Source organism: Pseudophryne corroboree, chromosome 10 (assembly GCF_028390025.1).
Source record: "Pseudophryne corroboree isolate aPseCor3 chromosome 10, aPseCor3.hap2, whole genome shotgun sequence".
NCBI lineage: Eukaryota > Metazoa > Chordata > Amphibia > Anura > Myobatrachidae > Pseudophryne > Pseudophryne corroboree.
The window spans coordinates 42,374,430-42,393,670 of NC_086453.1; the positions used below are offsets into that span (position 1 = coordinate 42,374,430).

At 47.5% G+C, this 19,241-nt stretch overlaps 1 long non-coding RNA gene across 1 annotated transcript in view; it reads right to left on the reverse strand.

The window, feature by feature from the left end:
* Positions 1 to 390: 390 nt before the first annotated feature.
* The window catches only part of LOC134966982 (uncharacterized), a 30,856-nt gene continuing 12,005 nt past the window's right edge, over positions 391 to 19,241 (reverse strand). Inside the window, exon 3 of the long non-coding RNA XR_010188757.1 lies at positions 391 to 732. This is a non-coding gene — a long non-coding RNA (uncharacterized LOC134966982). The remainder of the gene's footprint in view (positions 733 to 19,241) is intronic.

Sequence of the window (19,241 nt, forward strand, 5' to 3'; positions counted from 1 at the left end):
TGATCGCAGCAGAAAATTTGTTAGCAGTTGGGCAAAACCATGTGCACTGCAGGGGAGGCAGATATAACATGTGCAGAGAGAGTTAGATTTGGGTGGGGTGTGTTCAATCTGCAATCTAAATTGCAGTGTAAAAATAAAGCAGCCAGTATTTACCCTGCATAGAAACAAAATAACCTACTCAAATCTAACTCTCTCTGCACATGTTATATCTGCCCCCCCCCCCTGCAGTGCACATGGTTTTGGCCAACTGCTAAAAAAAATTCTGCTGCGATCAACTTGGAATTACCCCCTAAGTCAGCATCTGAGCCCACACAATCTTTATTTTTTTTATTTTTTAGGAGATACAGTATATAATACTATATATAATATATTTTATTTTAATTAGTGATTATTTTGAAGATAAGAATGTTGAATTGTGTCATAAGACTGAACAGACCAGAAAAAAACATTTGATGGTCAGTGAGTTGTGAACATATTTGCAGCTGACTGGCGAACGCTGAGATTTTCGCGCGGCGTACACAGACTTGCACGGAGCAGGTTTTCCCTCTGTCTGGGCGGTGGCTATCTGATCGCAAACCTCTGCAAATTCACAGAGGAGCGATCTGGTCTGAATAACCCCCACTTCACACTGAGCTGGTGTGTATTTCTCCAGGAAAAGAGGTGTCTACGTAGATATTTGCTGTTTCGTATTCATGTTGCTGTAGATGTCATTTTTTTCTGTCTTTTTAGATTCTGAAAATATAATAAAAGAAAGAGTTACATATTACAAACAGAAATAAAGAAATGTTAGTTTATAATAAGAATAATATTCAATTTGAAACATTTCCAGAAGCCGTAACAATGGAGCGTCACTGTTGAAAGAACATGTTCTAATACAGGGCCGGTTCTAGCCCTTGTTGCGCCCCGGGTGGAAAATAGGGGCGTGGCCTCATAGAGGGGTGTGGTCACTTATGCCCCCTGTAGAGTTGTGACCCCATTTGTGCCCCCAGTAGCGCCCCCATTTGTAGCGCCCCCATTTGTGCCCCCAGTAGCGCCCCCATTTGTGCCCCCAGTAGCGCTGCTTAAAAAAAAATGAATACTTACAATCCCCGCTCCTGAATCCCGACTGCTGCAGACCTCCGCCGATGCCGCTCCTCTCCTCGGATCTATGGGAGAGACGTCACGTCTCTCCCATCGCACATCATAGACACTAGAGGTTAATCATGACCCCTAGCGTCTGTGCCAGTCTGTGCCAATCCCACAATGCTGTGCAGTGCGCGATGATGTCATCAAGTACCGTACAGAAAAGGTCCCCTCCACGAAGGGAAACTAGACGGGTAGCGTCTAGTTCCCTGCACAGCGGGGGACACAGCGGGAGGGTTGGTGGGAGGGGGCACTGCCAAACAGTAGCGGATCCTGCCATGGTGCGGCGCCCTCTGGAAGGCGGCACCCCGGGCAAAAGTCCTGCTTGCCCGTGGCAAGATCTGCTACTGTTCTAATAAGAGTTTTAAAGGAATTATCTTAAATAAACACAAAAATAAAAAAACAGATGCAGCTTCATGTTGCTGATGTTGGGAAAAATGACAGAACTAGCTTAAGTCTACTGTAGAATACACAGAATATGGTAACCCGACAGTAAGGTTGGGTACACACTACATTATGTGTGTCCCAGCCAGCAGAGCATTGCAATTTAACAATACATTGTGCCACCGTACACACTGCTTGATACATCGCATGAGGGGGCAATGTATTGTTACATGTAACTGTATGCCATCGTTTGTAAGATTGTACAATCTGACATGCAGAACATCAGATGGGACGATCAGTATGATATATTGGGGGATATCCAATTACCTGGGGTACATTACAGCGGGTAATGATATCACCAAAGGCTATCCTATTAGCCCCGATAAGCCGGAACGAACTGCAGCTTATTGAGGTTTTTGTGTTTCTGCACCGGGTGCTGGCTCCTGAAAGCTCCTGCTGCAGTCAGGGTAGCACGGCACCTCTGGCTCCCAGGTCACATGACCAATCCCCCGTCATGTGACCGCCATCAGGGGCAGGGAAATACGGGGGATGCGGGTCACGGCGGTGGATCCGGCTTCCCCGCCAGGGGTCACATCACTGAATGCTGGTTCCGTGGTGCCCTCACTGTAGTCGCAGCCTGCTGCTGCAGCGGTGGACATGGTACACTGATGGGTCACCGCAGCTTATCAGGAGTTTGTTTCACCTGTCTCAGGCAGGCGAAACAAAATCCCTGATGAGCGCCGGCTTTTCAGGTTCTCGGCGGTGAAAACACACAGGTTTCAGTGAACCGATGTGTTTTCGCACAAAAAAATATATTTTCTAGGAGATCTAATAGGATACCCTGTAAAAAAATATTGGTGAAGCATCGGGAAAAATCGCCAAAAAAACGTTTTTTTCTCCAGATGCTTACTCGCAGGTAATAGGATACCGCACATTGGGGGTAATTCACAGTTGATCGCAGCAGCAAATTTGTTAGCAGTTGGGCAAAACCATGTGCACTGCAGGGGGGTCAGATATAACATTTGCAGAGAGAATTAGATTTGGGTGGGTTATTTTGTTTCTGTGCAGGTAAAATACTGTCTGCTTTATTTTTACACTGCAATTTAGATTTCAGTTTGAACACACCCCACCAAAATCTAACTCTCTCTGCACATGTTACATCTGCCCCCCCCCCCTGCAGTGCACATGGTTTTGCCCAACTGCTAACAAATTTGCTGCTGCGATCAACTCTGAATTACCCGCATTGTTTCCAATCCACGTCAGAACAATTTGTTGTACAATATACTGCTTAGTGTGTAGCCACCTAAACATAAATCATATAATATAAGCAGTGGCATCAGTAACGGGGTGAAGGGGATATGGACTGCATCTGGTGAGTCACCCTTCCAGGGGGTGACACCAAAATGCTACCTCCTGCGCAGTGAGTGGGAGGCGGCTGCTGCACTGTGACATTATCATGCAGCTGCTAGCTCCTGTCACAGGTGGTGCAGGAATTCTGGACACACCCTCAGAGTGATGAAAACACAGTTGTGCGGTGAGACCACGCCCCTTCCAGTGACATCACGCCCCCTATTATCCATAGACATTACAGCCACAGAAGAGATGAAGAATCTGAGTGTATCTTAGCTTAAAATCATTTTAGATCAATTTTCTCTTTGATAGCAATTGCAGCCCTACAGTTATTATGAATCACTTATTTAAAGAAACATGTTTTCTTTTGCAATAAAAATGGCCAGTACTCTTTAATTTCTTCGAATGTACTATTGTACTAAGTAGTGGCTCTTGCCACGGGCAAGCAGGCTTTTTGCCCGGGGCGCCCCTGTCCCAAGGGCGCCGCCACCGTGCCAAGAGCCGCTACTGGTGCCGTGCGCTTTACATCATTGCGCACCGCTCGGCATTGTGGGAGCGGCCGCAGACGTTAGAGGTCATAATTGACCTCTAGTGACTGTGCGGTGCTATGGGAGAGACGTCATGACGTCTATCCCCAGGGGTGTTTTAAGAGAGGAGGAGGCCCGTGTGCAGCCTTCTGCATCAGGGGCCTCCTCCTCTCTGACTGTGCACAGGATTTAATACTTACCTCTCCGGAGTCCCCCGGTGGTGCCATCCTTCCCTGCGGCAGCGGCAACAGAGTCTGAGAACAGACTCTATTGCGTATGCGCAAACTTCCAGGAACACGGCGCGGCGGCCATTTTCCCGAAAATTTTGGTAATGCGCATGCGCAAAACTCCGGAAAAATGGCCGCCGTGCCGTCTTTCTGGAGTTTTCAGCAGGCGCAATAGAGTTTGTTCCCCCTAGTGTTCAAACTCTATTGCGCTGCCGAAAAGGGATGGCTCCGACGGGGGACTTCAGAGAGGTAAGTATTAAGCAAATGGGTGCGGGGTGGGCCCCCCTGGACCTGGGAACCTGTGTGCCTTGCGCACACTGCACCCATTATAGAAACGTCAATGTCTCTCCCATAGATCCGTGAAGCAGCGCCGGCGGCCGGAGACAGAGGGCAGCAGCGGTCGGGAAGCAGGAGCGGGGCTGGTGAGTATTTTTTTAGTAAGCGCAACTACTAGAGGCACAACTCTACAGGGGCACAGATACTGGGGGCAAAACTACTAGGGGCACAGCTACAGGGGGCACAGCTACAGGGGGCAAAACTACAGGGGGCACAGCTACTGGTGGGCACAGCTACAGGGGACAAAACTACTGAGGGCACAGCTACAGGGGGCCCAAATACAGGAGGCAATACTAATGGGGGCACAACTACTGGGGGCACAGTACTGGGGGCAAAACTACAGGGGGCACAGCTACTGGTGGGCACAGCTACAGTGGACAAAACTACTGGGGGCACAGCTACTGAGGGCACAGCTACAGGGGGCCCAAATACAGGAGGCAAAACTAATGGGGGGCACAGTACTGGGGGCAAAACTACAGGGGGCACAGCTACTGGTGGGCACAGCTACAGGGGACAAAACTACTGGGGGCACAGCTACTGAGGGCACAGCTACAGGGGGCCCAAATACAGGAGGCAATACTAATGGGGGCACAACTACTGAGGGCACAGTACTGGGGGCAAAACTACTGAGGGCACAACTACTGAGGGCACAGCTACAGGGGGCACAACTACTGAGGGCACAGCTACAGGGGGCACAACTCTACAGGGGGAAAAACTACAGGGGGCATAAATGTGACCACGCCCCTTCCCTATGATGCCACGACCCTATTTTTAGGTGCGCACTAACCCTGTTTAACCTGTCAGGGGCGTCAAAGGAAACTTTTGCCCTGGACGCCACAAGGTCTAGAACCGGACCTGATAGTACTGACAAGTTGTGTAACTACCGGAAACATCAGTCCCATGAAATACCAATCCAGCGCTTTTTAAGGTAACAAGTTTGTCAAAACCAGAAAATTGCACCAAGGATTCGGTTTTTGCAGATTCAATTTCCTTGTACCAGCGATGTTTATTTTCTCTATGACTTGTTGGCCTGATTCAGAGAGGAACATGATTCAAGTGCAATGCTGATGTTCATGTTATTATTTGCAACTGCACGTAGGAAAAAGTCATTAAAACCCTTACGATGCATGCATTACACATGTGGCGGGACTTGTGAGTGGTGGGCACAGGTGCAAAAATAGGATTTTGGTTACCTACCGGTAAATCCTTTTCTCATAGTCCGTAGAGGATGCTGGGGTCCACATTAGTACCATGGGGTATAGACAGATCCACCAGGAGCCATTGGCACTTTGAGGGGTGAGAGTTTGGGCTGGCTCCTCCCTCTATGCCCCTCCTACCAGACTCAGTCTAGAAACTGTGCCCGAGGAGATGACATACTTCGAGGGAAGCATTATACACAGATAGTGGTGAGATTCATACCAGCTCACACATACAAGGCACGTCACGCCAACGTAGCTTGAACTACTCAGCAACTGCTGAAACATTACTTACCAAGTAACAATGCAGTACTCAACTAAACGAAGTGGTACTGAACCAAATAACATTTGCAGGAAAACGAAGTGCTGGGCGGGCGCCCAGCATCCTCTACGGACTACGAGAAAAGGATTTACCAGTAGGTAACCAAAATCCTATTTTCTCTTACATCCTAGAGGATGCTGGGGTCCACATTAGTACCATGGGGATGTACCAAAGCTCCCAGAACTGGAGGGAGAGCGCGGAGGCTCCTGCAGAACTGATTGACTGAACTTCAGGTCATCAGAGGCCAAAGTATCGAACTTGTAAAACCTTGCAAATGTGTTCGACCCAGACCAAGTTGCAGCTCGGCAAAGTTGCACTGCCGAGACACCCTGGGCGGCCGCCCAGGAAGAACCCACCTTACGAGTAGAGAGGGCCTTAACAGATTTTGGACACGGCAGTCCTGCCGTAGAATAAGCGTGCTGGATAGTGAACCTGATCCAGCGAGAGATCGTCTGCTTAGAAGCAGGACACCCAATTTTCTTGGGATCATACAGGACAAACAGAGAGTCCGACTTTTTGTGAGAAGTTCTCTTCACATATATCTTCAGAGCCCTTACAACATCCAAGGACTTTGATGTAATTGAGGAGTAAGTAGCCACTGGCACCACAATAGGTTTATATGAAATGCCGACACAACCTTCGGAAGAAACTGCTGGCGCGTCCGGAGCTCAGCTCTATCTTCGTGGAAGATCAAGTAAGGGCTTTTACAGGATAAAGCCCCCAGCTCGGACACACGTCTAGCAGAAGCTAAGGCCAACAACGTGATCGCCTTCCATGTAAGAAACGTGACCACTACCTCCTGTAGAGGCTCAAACCAATTCGACTGGAGGAACTGCAACACTACGTTAAGGTCCCAGGGTGCCGTAGGCGGTACAAAGGGAGGTTGGATATGCAGAACTCCCTTCAAAAAGGTCTGAACCTCAGGGAGGGCAGCCAATTGTTTCTGAAATAAAATTAATAGGGACAAAATTTGGATCTTTACAGAACCCAACCCCAGGCCCATATCTACTCCTGCTTGCAGGAATAGGAGAAAATGTCCCAGTTGAAACTCCACCGTAGGAAACTTCTTGGATTCACACCAAGAGACATATTTATTCCAAATACGATGGTAATGTTTAGACGTTACCCCTTTCCTAGCCTGTATGAGTGTAGGAATAACCTTCTTCGGAATACCCTTCCGAGCAAGTGTCAGGCGCTCAACTTCCATGCCGTCAAACGTAGCCACGGTAAGTCTTGATAAGCGAACGACCCCTGCTGCAGCAGGTCCTCCTGAAGAGGAAGAGGCCTCGGCTCTTCTTGCAGTAGATTCAGAAGGTCCGCGTACCAAGCCCTTCTTGGACAGTCTGGGGCAATGAGGATCGCTTGAATTCTTGTTCTCCTTATGAGCTTTAGGATATTTGGGATGAGTGGGAGTGGTGGAAACACGTACACTGACTGGAACACCCAAGGAGACACTAGGGTGTCCACTGTCACTGCCTGTGGGTCCCTCGACCTGGAACAATAACGCCAAAGCTTCTTGTTGAGAGGAGAGGCCATCATGTCTATTTGGGGTAGTCCCCAAAGATCTGTTATTTCCTTGAACACCTCCGGATGGAGGCTCCACTCTCCTGGATGGAGATTGTGTCTGCTGAGGAAGTCTGCTTCCCAGTTGTCTACTCCCGGAATGAAGATGGCAGACAGCGCTAACGCATGTCTTTCTGTCCAGAGGAGTATTCTTGTCAACTCTGACATTGGCGCTCTGCTCTTCGTTCCGCCTTGTCGGTTTATGTAAGCCACTGTTGTTACATTGTCCGACTGCACTTGAATGGCCCAATTTCTCAGAAGAGGGGCCGCCTGAAGAAGACCGTTGTAGACGGCTCTTAGTTCCAGGATGTTGATGGGCAGGCCGGATTCCAGGATTGACCACCGTCCTTGGAAGGTTACTCCTTGAGTGACTGCTCCCCAGCCCCGGAGGCTCGCATCTGTGGTTAGAACGACCCAGTCCTGAATCCCAAACCTGCAGACCTCCAGAAGGAGAGGCAATTCGAGCCACCAGAGGAGTGAATCCTTGCCCTTGGTGACAGACGAATTCTCTGGTGCATGTGGAGGTGAGATCCCGACCACTTGTTCAGGAGATCCAGTTGGAAGGTTCGAGCGTGGAACCTCCCGTACTGGAGAGCCTAGTAAGAGGCCACCATCTTTCCCAATAGGCGAATGCATTGATGAACCGACATCCGGGGTGGCTTCAGGACATCCCTGACCATAGCTTGTATCACCAACGCCTTTTCCTGCGGAAGAAACACCCGCTGCACTTCCGTATCCAGGATCATTCCCAGAAATGACAACCTCTGGGTCGGTTCCAAATGTGACTTTGGAAAGTTCAGAATCCAACCGTGACTCTGGAGCAGTCGTGTTGTGAGAACAATGGACTGCAGTAGCTTCTCCTTCGACGATGCCTTTATCAGCAGATCATCCAGATATGGAATGATGTTCACCCCTTGTTTGCGGAGGAGAATAATCATTTCCGCCATCACCTTGGTAAACACCCTCGGTGCTGCGGAGGGGACGAATGGCATGGCCTGGAACTGGAAATGACAGTCCAGCAATGCGTAGCGGAGATAAGCCTGATGCGGCAGCTAGATCGGGATGTGGAGGTACGCATCCTTGATATCCAGTGATACCAGGAATTCTCCCTCTTCCAGACCTGATATCACCGCCCTGAGAGACTCTATCTTGAACTTGAACTCCTTTAGAAAGGGGTTCAATGATTTTAGGTTCAGAATGGGCCTGACCGAACCATCCGGTTTTGGTACCACGAAAAGGTTTGAATAGTAACCCTTTGTCAGCATGTGAGGTGGTATCGGCACAATGACCTGTGCCTCCACCAGCTTTTGGACAGCGCCTTGTAGTACTGTGCTGTCCTCCAACAGAATTGGTAAGCCTGACTTGAAAAAGTGATGAGGAGGGAGACTTTGAAATTCCAGCCTGTATCCTGAGACACAATATATATCACCCAGGGATCCAGGCCAGACGATACCCAGACATGATTGAAGTATCTGAGTTTCGCTCCCACTGGCCCCACCACCGGGCCGGTCCGTCCACCGTCATGCGGAGGACTTTGGCATACCCGAAGTAGGCTTTTGTTCCTGGGAACCTGCAGCGGCAGGTTTCTTGGACTTAACCTAACCTCCCCTAAAGAAGGTGTTGGATGTTCTTGCATTTCTGGGTTTGTTAGGCCGAAAGGACTGCGGTGCAGATGAAGAGATAGATTTATTCAGAGCAGGTGATGCTGAGGGAAGAAACGGAGACTTACCCGCTGTAGCAGTGGATATCCACGCATCTACAGCTTTCCCAGAGAGAGCCTGACCTGTTTAGGCTAGGGACTCCACACTCCTTCTGGATTCCGCGTCGGCTGACCACTGGCGCAGCCACAGTCTCCGACGTGCTGAAACATACATGGAAGAAATTCCCACAGCCATGGAACCCAGGTCTTTCATGGGTTCTACCATAAAACCTGAAGAATCATGTATGTTGCGTAAATACAAAGCAATGTCTTCCCTATCCATAATATCCAAATCCTCAAGTAAGGTAGCAGACCACTATACTATTGCCTTTGCAATCCATGCAGTAGCAATAGTGGGATGTAATATGGCCCCTGAAGCAGTATACATCGATTTAAGCGTGTTATCAATTTTCCTATCAGCCAGCTCCTTTAAGGCGGTAGATCCTGGAACAGGTAAAACCACATTCTTTGAGAGTCTTGACACAAAGGCGTCAACAATTGGTGGGTTTTCCCATTTTTTCCTATCCTCCTCAGGGAAAGGAAATGCCACCTGGATGCTTTTAGGGACCTGGAATTTTTTCTCAGGGTTTACCCATGCTTTTTTATTTTCAGTGAAAAAAGTCTCCTCAACCTGCTCATGTTTGGAATCATTAACATTTAAAACATCCCTGATAGCCTCTATCAACAATTGCACCCCCTTTGCAAGAGATGCGGACCCCCGCAACACATCCCCATCACCATCTGTAGTGTCAGAATCGGCATCCGTGTCGTCTTGTGTGACATGCACAAGCAAACGTTTGTGGGGGTAAATAGCGGAGCGTCCTGAGGTACCAGAAACAGGCCATACTGCCATAGAGCTCTGTAATACCTGGGTTGCAGATTCATTACTTGCAACCCTGTCAGAAATCTGAGAAATCCAAGATTTGATAGAGGAAAACCACTCTGGTTCCCTTGCTGGTATCTGTGCTAAACCAATGCTATCCTGATTACATGGAATGGGATCATCCTGGGAGGATAAATCCTCTGCAGTATATGACACAGTGTCCCTGGACATAGCTAAAGGAGACCACTAAACACTCCACACACACACACACACACACACAGGTGAGGGCAGACAGAGTTTCCCCCCCAAGAATGGCAAGAGAGACACAGAGATCGGAGCCAACCCTCACCACAGCGCTTTCAGTAAAGGGAAACCCCTTACCAGTGCAGACTGTGTCCCTTAATAGGAGCCACAATCGTTTTACAGCCTTCCCTCCCTTCTACAACCCCCTGGTACCGTGTACTGATAGCTGGAGTTGCTGTGGAGGGACCTGTTCTTCCATCCAGCGTTATGCAGGCAGGAAAATGGCGCTGGAACGCTGCTGGGTCCGCTCTGAGGAGAAGCTCCGCCCCCTTAATGGCGCTGTCTTCCCGCTCTTCACAGATTATACTGGCCTGAGGAGAAATGTGCTGGCTGAGATCCGCGGACCCCAACAGACTTGCTGACCAGTGTGGGGGTAAGCGCTGGCCGAGGGCGCCCCTCACAGCACCGCACCATGTGTCTCTGGACCTTCATAGGAGCGCAGTTAATACTGCACTCCCTCCCCTGTGCCGCCATCTTCACACCGACCCCCCGCATGCTAGGGGGGTCGGTGTCTCACTCACCACTCTTCAGCTCTGTAGGGGGTTGGCGGCATGCTGCTAGGTTGAGTGGTCCCCTGTTTCGGAGAACGATCTGACCCCTCTGGAGCTCAGTGTCCAGTCAGCGGAGTCAGTGGCTCAGACCCCACAGGGTGGACACTGCTCCCCCCTTAGTCCCACGCTGTCAGGGAGGCTGTTGCCAAATGCCTCCTGTAAAAAATGAAACTCTAAGCTAACTTTAAATAGAAAAGCTCAGGAGAGCTCCGCTAGCCTTGACCGGCTCTTCCGGGCACATTTTCTAAACTGAGTCTGGTAGGACGGGCATAGAGGGAGGAGCCAGCCCACACTCTCAAACTCTTAAAGTGCCAATGGCTCCTGGTGAAACCGTCTATACCCCATGGTACTAATGTGGACCCCCAGCATCCTCTAGGACTTAAGAGAAAATATAATTTGGGGCCCCCTCCTCAACCTCAACCTAAGTTCACGATATGTCACATGGCAGTGCGTGACAGGAAGATGCAAAGGGTGACACCGTAAGGCATGGGGTTGCAGCGGGTGACAGCGGAAGGAAAGAGGAGGCAGAGGGGGACAGCGGAATGCAGGGGGAGGCAGAGAGTGACAGGGGATGCAGTGGGTGACAGGGAGAGGCAGTGGGTGACAAGGGTACAAGCACAATGTCCTGTGTGGTGTGCAGAACAGGGGGCATGTATCTTGGTGTGGGCAGAAACACAGAGGCCTCTGCTCTGTCTGTGACAGGGGTCCCTGCCCCTTGTACTTACCTCAGTTTGACACTCGGTCAGACACACTCTGACAGCGCCAGTTACACCGGGTGTGAGCTGCCTTTAATTCACAGACAGCAGTGAATCAGAAATAATATACAGCTGTGTGGTAATTAGAGGCAGTATATGACTGTGATCATCAGCGCTGATAGGTGGCAGGATTCCTCTATCAGTCTGGCACAGAAGGCCACCCCTGCCTACCTAAGGTAAGGAGTAGGTCCCTCAGGCAATAGGACCCACCCTGTCTCTGCACTGGGCCAATCATCCAACATTTCTCAATATGGTATGGCGGCAGGGGGTGGGGAGACAGAGGATAACTCATTGCTGGTATGGGCAGCAGTGGGCCCCTTCGTCCTCAGGGGCCCTGGTGCAATGCACCTGCTGCACCAATGGTAGTTCCACCATTGCATTACGCAGAGTGTACGCTAAACCATTCTGTTGCAATTGGGAGAGACGGATTCCGAAATGGGTCGGCAAAGTGTTGAGAGTTCCCTAGTGGATGAAGAAGAGAAATGACATCTCATGGGTGTGATATGTTGCGGACATGTTGGTGAAAGCAGCTGGATTCTTAGACACTCAGCCACCGCCACGGAGAGAGGCCCTGTTCAGACAAAGAAACTGTACCTGCCTAAGCTGGAGCATGTTTCAATGGTGAACCGATGGTGGAGTGTCCAGAATCACCAGCGGTGTTACAGCATAATGAGATGCTTATAGTGGCATCCCCTGGCAGGGAGGCTCCCGAAAATAGTGACCCAGTACCCCCCACTCCCCCCAACCGCTGTCCATAGTGGGTGGTCCAGGGATCCGATGACGCAATGGGGGTAATTCAGAGTTGATCGCAAGAGCAAATTTGTTAGCAGTCGGGCAAAACCATGTGCAGTGCAGGTGGGGCAGATATAACATGTGCAGAGAGAGTTAGATTTGGGTGGGATATATATTGTTTCTGTGCAGGGTAAACACTGGCTGCTTTATTTTTACACTGCAATTTAGATTTCAGTTTGAACACACCCCACCCAAATCTAACTCTCTCTGCACATGTTATATCTGCCCCCCTGCAGTGCACATGGTTTTGCCCAACTGCTAACATATTTGCTGCTGCGATCAACTCAGAATTAGGCCCAATAAATGCTGATTTGCATCATTGTGAGCCCGCCCCCTGCCTCTAAATGCTGGTAATCTTGGCATTGCTTTGCTAGGGGGTGGGGCCATGATGACATAGTCATGACCCTTGTTCTACCCCCATACAGTGTGATTTAACCATGCCACGATCCACCATGCCAGGCCCCCTGCTGTGCCAACCTGGCCGCTCCATGGTGGATGGGGCAGCCAGAATATCAGCAATATAGTGGCTGTCTCAGGGCTTGCACACTCAGATGCTGTCAACTGATCCAGGGGGAGGATGATACTAGGGTTTGCATATTATCGTAGCCATGGCTCTGGCAACAGACACATCAGGCCCTGTGAGTGAAATTGGTTATATGGAAACCGCCACTGTTTCATCACTATTGCACTACTTTAAGTATGTTTTATTGCAGAAAAAAAAGGCTAGAAAGAGTTGTGTAATTGGGATTGAACACTATACAATAAACATCTACTGAAAAGAAAAGTTCCAGCTTTTATGCCAAAAAATCAGGCATGCCTGGGGAAGTGCCTTTGAGAAAGTCACGTAATTCTGTGCCGAAACGCGTTACACTCCTCCCATTATTCCAGATCTGTTGCTTACACGGTGTAATCCGCACGGTCACTGCCGCTCCCTCTCCACTCCCACTGCTTGGTATGAAACCTGCACGGAGTACAAGCTAGAGGAACATACAGTGGAATATCTGAAGTGCCTCATTCACCGCACAGTGCTGCCTTAATAAGGAACCCACGGGAATTGACTACAGAACGGACTTAACCTGAGGACGCTCAGGTTTACCAAGCCACCTGTGAGGTAATATAAGACCTTACACCGCTACATTCATTGTGGCTTTCAAACACTGGTGGTCATTCTAAGTTGATCGCTAGCTGTATTCGTTCGCTGTGCAGCTATGAGGCAAAAAAAAGGCACTTCTGCGCATGCGTATGCGGTGCAATGCGCACGCGCGACGTACTATTACAACGAACGATGTAGTTTCACACAGGTTCTAGCAAAGCTTTTCAGACACACTGCTGGCCGCAGAGTGATTGACATGAAGTGGGCGTTTCTGGGTGTCAACTGACCGTTTTCAGGGAGTGTTCAGAAAAATGCAGGCGTGCCAGGAAAAACGCAGGCGTGGCTGGGCGAACGCAGGGCGTGTTTGTGACTTCAAAACAGGAACTGAACAGTCTGAAGTCATCGCAAGCGCTGAGTAGGTATTGAGCTACTCTAAAACTACACAAAAAAAATGATGCCTCCGCTCTGTGATCCTTTCGTTCGCACTTCTACTAAGCTAAAATACACTCCCAGTGGGACGCGGCATAGCATTTGCATGGCTGCTAAAAACTGCTAGCGAGCGACCAACTCGGAATGACCACCATTGTGTCAACCACTCTCACAGCCTGTGTCCTTCACTGATATTTGGGGTCATTCCGAGTTGTTCGCTCGTTTACGATTTTCGCAACGGAGCGATTAAGGCGAAAATGCGTATGCGCATGGTACGCAGTGCGCATGCGCTAAGTATTTTAGCTCAAAACTTAGTAGATTTACTCACGTCCGAACAAAGAATTTTCATCGTTGAAGTGATCGGAGTGTGATTGACAGGAAGTGGGTGTTTCTGGGCGGAAACTGTCAGTTTTCTGGGAGTGTGTGGAAAAACGCAGGCGTGCCAGGATAAAACGCGGGAGTGTCTGGAGAAACGGGGGAGTGGCTGGCCGAACGCAGGGCGTGTTTGTGACGTCAAACCAGGAACGAAACAGGCTGAGCTGATCGCAGTGTAGGAGTAAGTCTCGAGCTACTCAGAAACTGCTAAGAATTTTCTATTCGCAATTCTGCAAATCTTTCGTTCGCAATTCTGCTAAGCTAAGATACACTCCCAGAGGGCGGCGGCCTAGCGTGTGCAATGCTGCTAAAATCTGCTAGCGAGCGAACAACTCTGAATGAGGGCCATTGTGGATAATTATTAATTGTGATTGCAACTAATTGCTACAAAGAGTCATTATTGGTGTGGTTGGGCTGCTTCATCTGTCTATGAATAAGCAACAGCTACAGTGTATCACTTTTTATCAGCTGCATACATCCTATTACAGCGTTACTCCTTTTTTTTTCTAGCCTTGAACCAAGGATATCCATTTGTGCATGACATGTTATTAACCATTCCTTTGCTAGCAGTGAGCTTCCCTATTCTCTTGCTAATAGCAAGACACTACTGATCCTATTGGAGTAGTCTGTGACATGGTTTCTGACCTTTTAATATTAATGTGTCAAACTGAATATTTGCATTGATAAATGTGTAATACATTTTATTGATTATTTCCGTCTCCCTGGATATTTTAATGAAGAGTATGTCACTGCTTTTGTGAGCGCTGCTTACTTTTTCTATCTCTTTTTTTGACTGTATTAAGATCCCGCACAGACTTTTTTTTAGCGGCGCACCAGGATTTAATGATATTGGGGGTCATTCTGAGTTGATCGCTCGCTAGCTACTTTTAGCAGCCGTGCAAACGCATAGTCACCACCCATGGGGGAGTGTATTGTCGCTTTGCAAGTGTGCGAACGGCTTTTTAGCTGAGGTCTGTAAAAACAGTTTGTGCAGTTTCTGAGTAGCTCTGGACTTACTCAGCCGTTGCGATTACTTCAATCTTTTTGGTCCTGGAATTGACGTCAGACACCCGCCCTGCAAATGCATGGACACGCCTGCGTTTTTCAAACACTCCCTGAAAACGGTCAGTTGACACCCACAAACGCCTTCTTCCTGTCAATCTCCTTGCGATCCGCTGTGCGAATGGATTCTTCGTTAAATCCATCACTCAGCAACGAACCGCTTTGTACCCGTACGATGCACCTGCGCATTGCGGTGCATACGCATGTGCAGTTTTGACAAATTTTTACTTGATTGCACTGCAGCGAAACAACCTAGCGAGCGATCAACTCGGAATGACCCCCATAGTCTTCTCTTCTATACACTCCATGGCGCTCCTATCAGGGTTTTTTTTTTTTTTACATTTTATGCCTGGGGGAGTAAATATACATTTAAAATAAGAATGATATTCACATACAGTGTGCACTATATATTTTTTCTTTCTTCTTGGTACCCCCAAAACATTGAGAGACAGACGTTGCCTTGTTGTGATACACTATACTTAAATTTACATTTTTATTAAATCTAAGTAAAAATATCTCATTGTGGGGCAGATTTATTAAGCTCGGTGAAGTGATAAAGTGGAAGGTGATAACGCACCAGCCAGTCAGCTCCTAACTGTCATTTTTCAAACCCAGCCTGTGACATGGAAGTTAGGAGCTGATTGGCTGGTGCGTTATCACCTTCCACTTTATCACTACACCGGGTTTAATAAATCTGCCCCTCTGTGAGTCAGATCAGAGAAATTCCTTAAAATGACTTCAATAATAATAATGTGTCCTAGGGTATCCAGTTGACAGATAGACAGTGTCTAGTTAGACAGTCAATAGATAGACACCATATGTTAGACAGTCATTAGGTTGACAGGGTCATAAGGTCAACATGAAAAAGGAAGACAGTACAAAAGGTCGACAGGGTCTAAAGGTCGACATGAAAATGGTTGACATAAAAAAGATAGACAAATGTTTTTTTTTTTTAAATGTAACATATTCTTGGACTATTTCATACCTTCTCTATCCATGTCGGCATAGAGTTGGATATATACCTTGTTACGAGCGCAGCGAGCCACCGAGCCCAAAGCATGGCGAGCGAAGCGAGCCCCGCGAGGGGATGCCTTTCTACAATTGGGGGTCCCAGATGACAAAACTATCCACACAAACCACAAATATGCAAAAAACATGGTGTCTACCTTTTTCTTGTCGACCTTTTGACCCTGTCGACCTTTTGTACTGTCTACCTTTTTCATGTCGACCTTTTGACCTTGTCGACCTAATGTCTGTCTAACATATGGTGTCTATCTATTGACTGTCTAACTAGACACTGTCTATCTTTTATACCGGAACCCTTTAAGAATGGGTTAGATAAATTCCTATTGGATAAAGATATTCAGGGTTATGGTGCTTAAGAACGCATTATAGTTACTATAACTAGTCCTAACATAAATAACTAGTCCTATAATAAGACTGCATAGGAGACCACAAATAGGTTGAACTCGATGGACAATTGTCTTTTTTCAACCTTAGGTACTATGTTACTATGTTACTGTAAGAACACTATATGTTATAACTAAAGTTTTATTATAATATAGTATTGAAAATTAGTACTGATCCTATTACACCTGTTATTATCTAGAGATGAGCGGGTTCGGTTTCTTTGAATCCGAACCCGCACGAACTTCACTTTTTTTTCCACGGGTCCGAGCGACTCGGATCTTCCCGCCTTGCTCGGTTAACCCGAGCGCGCCCGAACGTCATCATGACGCTGTCGGATTCTCGCGAGGCTCGGATTCTATCGCGAGACTCGGATTCTATATAAGGAGCCGCGCGTCGCCGCCATTTTCACTCGTGCATTGAGATTGATAGGGAGAGGACGTGTCTGGCGTCCTCTCCATTAGAATAGAGATAGATAGATTAGATAGAGAGAGATTGTGCAGAGTCGCAGACAGAGTTAGTTTACCACAGTCAGTGACCAGTGCAGTTGCTAGTTAACTTTTATTTAATATAATATATCCGTTCACTTCTCTCTGCTATATCCGTTCTCTGCCTGAAAAAAAAAACGATACACAGCACAGTCAGTCACACAGTGTGACTCAGTCTGTGTGCACTCAGCTCAGCCCAGTGTGCTGCACAGTCATCAATGTATAAATTAAAAGCTTATAATTAATTGTGGGGGAGACTGGGGAGCACTGCAGGTTGTTAGCAGGAGCCAGGAGTACAATTATATTAATTAACAGTGCACACTTTTGCTGCAGGAGTGGTGACCAGTGCCTGACCACCAGTATAGTATTGTTGTATACTACTAATATCTCTTTAAATATCAACCAGTCTATATTAGCAGCAGACACAGTACAGTGCGGTAGTTCACGGCTGTGGCTACCTCTGTGTCGGCACACGGCAGGCAGTCCGTCCGACCAGAATTGTATTATTTATTATTATATACCTACCACCTAACCGTGGTTTTTTTTTCATTCTTTATACCGTCATAGTGTCATCCTAATTGTTACGAGTATACTACTATCTCTTTATCAACCAGTGTACAGTGCGGTAGTTCACGGCTGTGGCTACCTCTGTGTCGGCACACGGCAGGCAGTCCGTCCGACCAGAATTGTATTATTTATTATTATATACCTACCACCTAACCGTGGTTTTTTTTTCATTCTTTATACCGTCATAGTGTCATCCTAATTGTTACGAGTATACTACTATCTCTTTATCAACCAGTGTACAGTGCGGTAGTTCACGGCTGTGGCTACCTCTGTGTCGGCACACGGCAGGCAGTCCGTCCGACCAGAATTGTATTATTTATTATTATATACCTACCACCTAACCGTGGTTTTTTTTTCATTCTTTATACCGTCATAGTGTCATCCTAATTGTTACGAGTATACTACTATCTCTTTATCAACCAGTGTACAGTGCGGTAGTTCACGGCTGTGGCTACCTCTGTGTCGGCACACGGCAGGCAGTCCGTCCGACCAGAATTGTATTATTTATTATTATATACCTACCACCTAACCGTGGTTTTTTTTTCATTCTTTATACCGTCATAGTGTCATCCTAATTGTTACGAGTATACTACTATCTCTTTATCAACCAGTGTACAGTGCGGTAGTTCACGGCTGTGGCTACCTCTGTGTCGGCAGTCGGCAGGCAGTCCGTCCATCCATAATTGTATTATTATTATAATATATACCACCTAACTGTGGTTTTTTTTGCATTCTTTATACCGTCGTCATAGTGTCATACTAGTTGTTACGAGTATACTACTATCTCTTTATCAACCAGTGTACAGTGCGGTAGTTCACGGCTGTGGCTACCTCTGTGTCGGCAGTCGGCAGGCAGTCCGTCCATCCATAATTGTATTATTATTATAATATATACCACCTAACCGTGGTTTTTTTTTCATTCTTTATACCGTCGTCATAGTGTCATACTAGTTGTTACGAGTATACTACTATCTCTTTATCAACCAGTGTACAGTGCGGTAGTTCACGGCTGTGGCTACCTCTGTGTCGGCAGTCGGCAGGCAGTCCGTCCATCCATAATTGTATTATTATTATAATATATACCACCTAACCGTGGTTTTTTTTTCATTCTTTATACCGTCGTCATAGTGTCATACTAGTTGTTACGAGTATACTACTATCTCTTTATCAACCAGTGTACAGTGCGGTAGTTCACGGCTGTGGCTACCTCTGTGTCGGCAGTCGGCAGGCAGTCCGTCCATCCATAATTGTATTATTATTATAATATATACCACCTAACCGTGGTTTTTTTTTCATTCTTTATACCGTCATAGTCAGTCATACTAGTTGTTACGAGTATACTACTATCTCTTTATCAACCAGTGTACAGTGCGGTAGTTCACGGCTGTGGCTACCTCTGTGTCGGCACTCGGCAGCCCGTCCATAATTGTATATACCAGTGACCTAACCGTGGTTTTTTTTTCTTTCTTTATACATACATACTAGTTACGAGTATACTATCTCTTTATCAACCAGTCTATATATTAGCAGCAGACACAGTACAGTGCGGTAGTTCACGGCTGTGGCTACCTCTGTGTCGGCACTCGGCAGCCCGTCCATAATTGTATATACCAGTGACCTAACCGTGGTTTTTTTTTCTTTCTTTATACATACATACTAGTTACGAGTATACTATCTCTTTATCAACCAGTCTATATATTAGCAGCAGACACAGTACAGTGCGGTAGTTCACGGCTGTGGCTACCTCTGTGTCGGCACTCGGCAGCCCGTCCATAATTGTATATACCAGTGACCTAACCGTGGTTTTTTTTTCTTTCTTTATACATACATACTAGTTACGAGTATACTATCTCTTTATCAACCAGTCTAT